This window comes from Gastrolobium bilobum, unplaced genomic scaffold (genome assembly GCF_033153095.1).
Source record: "Gastrolobium bilobum isolate Gb01-03AN ecotype WA unplaced genomic scaffold, APGP_CSIRO_Gbil_v1 utg5178, whole genome shotgun sequence".
NCBI lineage: Eukaryota > Viridiplantae > Streptophyta > Magnoliopsida > Fabales > Fabaceae > Gastrolobium > Gastrolobium bilobum.
In genome coordinates this window covers 103,386-108,308 of record NW_026895726.1, presented here as the reverse complement: position 1 = coordinate 108,308, position 4,923 = coordinate 103,386, and positions in this window count along the sequence as shown.

The window sequence follows — 4,923 nt, the reverse complement described above, 5'->3', positions numbered from 1 at the left end:
AGACTAAATGGTGGATGCCCGAGACGCTTGTGATGGAGCCAAATCATAGACTCTGCAGTAGAAGGATGACGTGTCATTAATAACTGATTTTTGCTAGCATGGTCTGGAAGGAGATGATACAACCCATCTTGTTCATTAGCAACTCCAATTGTCTTCTTCGTGGTAAGATCCTGAATAAGACAATGAGAAGGAAAAAATGTGATAGAACAATTCAAATCAGTTGTAAGTTTTTCAGTGGAGATAAGATTAGTAGAAAGCTAAGGAACATAAGGAAGGTTGAATTTGAATGTTACCAGAACCAATAACTGATTTATGGGATCCATCAGCTACGGATATAGTATGACTACCAACAGTAGGATGATAAGAACAAAACAACTCAGTACGACAAGCCATATGATCAGTTGCATCAGAATCCAAAATCCATGAGGTTTTAAAATCAGTGCAAGAAGCAAGAAGAGATATAGAACGTGTGCTCTTACCAGATAAGATCGAAGAACTATCATGCTCGGCCATTCTTTAACAAAAAAAGTTAACAACCAGCGATAAAATCAACCAAACAGAATATCAAATGACCTCTGATCAGAAAAATAATTACAGATCCAGACAGAAGACAAGAAGACGAGAAGAATGGTGGTGGTCCGGTCCAAAAACACGGTCGCACGCGCCTCCACGCGCCGGAGAAGGGGGCTGCGCGTGGGATTCACTCGCCGGGAAAGGGGCGGCGCGTGAGAGCGCGTGGATGGGCTTCGCCGGCTGAGATTTTTCTGGTGTGGTCGTCCGGTGAGCGCGCACCTGTCTGTGGGTGATCGCGGTTGAAAAGTCGCCGGAAAGTGGTTCAAACGGTGAAGACAGATCTGATTGGAGGCGGTCGGAGGTGTTTCGGTCGTTTGTGGCGGAGGAACAGTGCGTAGAATGATAGATCGGAGGAAAAATAAGGTCAACAATGGTCCCCTTGGTCCAAAAGGTCCCCGGAAAAATTTTCCGGTGGCGGCTGATGGCGGCAAGAGGCAAAGAAATTAGTGTTTTGTTAAAAAAGAAGATAATATGTGCGGAAGCAAAGCCCTCAGATCGAGAGCTCTGATACCAACTTGAAAAAGGGTATTATAATATATTATAGAATTGTAAATAATCTGTACAAAGGGTTCTCTATTTATAGAGAATATTTGACCTAATTTTAACCTAATGGGCTTGGCCCAATACAACAAATAAATGACTAAATAATAACTAAATAATTATTATTTACAACAATTACATATGTGATATAAAAGCTTCACAAATTTGTAAGCCACTCATAAATGATACTCAAAATTCATATTACTCAAAACTTATGACATGTTCTTCATCAAGACTCAAATGTTAGACGAAATAAAGGATTAATCAAATAATCAAACTTGCACAACAGAGGCTGGAGCCTGTGAAAAAAAGGCTGGACCTTGCAACACAGTGAATGTACATCCTTCAAAAAAACAAACCAAAACCAAAATCCTAAGAATTAAGAATAACAGAGATAATAACCCCTTAACCTTCGTATTTTCTCCCTAAGTAGTTTAGAAGTTGACTCTAGTTTTCAATTCTTGTTGTAAGCCACTTTCCGTAAAGTATAGTTATTAATTAAAAAAATTAGAGTATATATTAGAATTGTGAAATATTTGTTAGGAACTTCTTAACAGGAACACACACATATATATAAATATTGCTGCTACTTATTAAAAGCCCATGATGGAAGCTAAAGTCATACTTACTCTTAATAACTTTATTTTTTTTCCCTCTCCAATGTTTTCTTTTCCTTCTTTCTCCTATCATCTTCATCGACAGAAAAATGCCCCACCTCCGTGGTATTTGCCCCGGTGGAGGTGTGGGGGCAGCGCTACAACTCCCCCATAACCTGTTCCCGTTGGCTTTCTCTACGCCTTGCCAAGTAAGCCACTACCTTTGTTGGCTTTCTCTAGTCTGGGAATTTTCGACTGCATAGATGTCAAAATGTTATGTGGAAAAAAAAAAACATCACCTCATTCGAACTCTTGAGCCAAAAGTTACGGTCTTTCAAAATTTTATCATAATTTTATGATGATGTAATTGATTACATCATCATTGTAATCGATTACATCATCAGTAAACGGTTAAACAGGGACAAATTAATGTATAGTTTTTGGACGAGGCCAAAGTGGTAAATTTTAATTTAATTAGGGACAAAAGGGTCAATCACCCATTTTTTGCGTGTGTAGGACATAAAATTATCTCCCATGACATGAAAAACGTTAATCCCTTTAATTATTAGTGGTAATGGTAAGTTGTTAGAAGAATCATGGTTGCAGTTGATATCTCTTGCTCTTTGATGCCGAAAGCACGTAAAAAAGGTGGCTAAACATAAAATAAGGATTTCATGAAAGAGTAACCCTGTTGTTCTCAATTTCTAATTATCAACTCCTAGAATAAGGGGTCTAAAGCACTCTTTTATAAAATAATTACAAATAGATTCAAAATTCAAAACCCTAAAAATAAGAATACTTCATATTATATTCTAAAAATAAATAAATAATTACAATTAAATCATTCAAAACACGTCTCAAATCTTAGATCTCAAATCATGTCAAATGTGTTGCTTTTCTTTTCTTGCTAAACAAATCACAATCATATATGTTGCTTCATTTGGATTTAGATTTGAACGTAATTTATTATATTTTAAATTACTGCTACTTTCAACAATTGGGTCATACTTATTGGGCCACAACTCTGGTTGACTCCGAGCTTTTTAAATCAATGGTTGGGCCATATGCAATGGGTCAATTGTAAGTGCATCATTCTCCCCTGTCAGGAAAAGATTCATCCTCGAATCTTTTTTTCTTCACTCATCTTAATCTCTTTAGGAAGAATCTGAAATAACAATTCTTCCTTGATTAAATCTCTATCATTAACTAAATAATCATCGTAGATGGGATAATTATCATAAATCAGATAATTATAGTAAATTTGATAATCATCATAAATTGGATTATCATCATAGATCAGATAATCATCATAAATTGGATTATGATCATAAACTTTAAAGTCAGAAATGTTGATTTGCATCTCGATATCTTAAAAAATGGACTGATTTTCAGGTCGTACTTCCCAATTCTGTCTCTGGTTTAGAATCCCCAAGGGATTGATGTCCTCTTCTTCGTCATCGGATGCGTCCTCTATTTCCATTCCTTTTTCGGATCAAACGTTCAACTTTGTCCATGCAAGTCGCCATTCCAAATATTAGATTTCCATGGTCGCGACTCCATAAGAGTTTGCTTCAAAATTTGGATTTTCATGCATACCCGTACGAGTCGTCCTCTATTTCCATTCCTTTTTCAGATCAAACGTCCAACTTTGTCCACGCAAGTCGCCACTCCAAATATTAGATTTCCATGGTATGCGACTCGATAAGAGTTTGCTTCAAAATTTGAATTTTCATGCATACCCACACGAGTCGTCGCTCCAAATCTTGAATTCTCTTTCTCTGCACCCGCACAAGTAGTCGCTCCAAATCTTGGATTTTCTTATACAACGTTTGCTCATATTGTCGCTTCAAATCTTGGATCCGCCTTCCGAGCTCTTCATTTTCTATGTCACGCGGGTCTATCTGACGCGGTTGTCCGTCTTCTTTAGGAACGAATCCACGTCCTTTGCCTTCACGCCTCTGCCATCGATGACCTCTACAATTCTATTCAGCCATTAGTTGAAGACAACCTAGTGCTCTGATACCAAATGATGCCAAAAAGTATGCTGACAAGTATGCTGACGTGTCGCTTTCTCTTTCACTTTCAGCTTTGTGTACACACTACAAAATATTTAAAATCTTTCTTTCTTTGGTAAAAAAGAATAAAAAGAAAAATATTAAATAAAATCAAATTTGTAATTAAATTCAATTGAAAAAATATGTTAACAATTGTTGGTGGCAGACAACTCATTTAATGTCCCTCTACTTTCTGCATTGAAATTTCCGAATTAATAATATCTCACTGCTTTCTGAAATCTTGATTTTCAACTTTGAATTTGAATTTTTAATTTTTAATTTGAATTTCAATTTTGAATTTTTAATTTCAATTTTAAAAGGTGGGAAAACATTTGAACAATTGTTGGTGGCAAACAGCTCATTTACTATCCCATTACTTTTTTTGTGTGGACATTATCTCATTACTTTCTACATGGATAATTATTAATCCTATTAATACTGCATAGAAAAATAATATTTTGTTAAAAAATAATCCTTAAAAAAACAAAAATATTTTGTAAAAAACGCAAATATTTTGTGTATAAATAGGATATGTGTTATTGGGTTTTTTTATTTGGTAATTAGTTTCTGTGCATATATTTCTTCTCTTATTTATCTTCTTCATCTTCTCAAATTTGGTAATGAGCTTCTGTGCATATATTTCTTCTCTCATCTATATGTTTATCTTCTTCATCTTCTCAAATTGTTGTTCTATTACACGAACATGTAATATTTTTGGTTTTTTTTTTTTGCAGCTTTGTTGTAGAACAAAACTAATAGGATGATTTGAAATCACTGGGATATGTGCTTTTGTACTTCCTCAGAGGAAGGTATGACATTCTTCTTTATCTGCTTTTCTTCTATAAGTATTTTCTCCATAATCTAATATCATGAATGAATGAGATGATATAATAAAATGTCTTAATTTTTAAATGACTAAATATTTGACTTTAGCCTTCTTTGGAAAGATCAACTAGCTGCAACAAAGAAACAAAAGTATACAATGAGCAATGGCATAATGCGTGGATCATCCCAGCCTTTTGTGAAGTTCTCTCTTTTTCTCTCCTGTGTGTTCTCTGTGCTCTTTGGGCATCATCTCAAAATTCAACACGGTAAAAATTTCTCCTTCATCTTGAAGTTCTTCTATTTTCTATCTTTAATTTGTGCAAGAGCAAGATAAA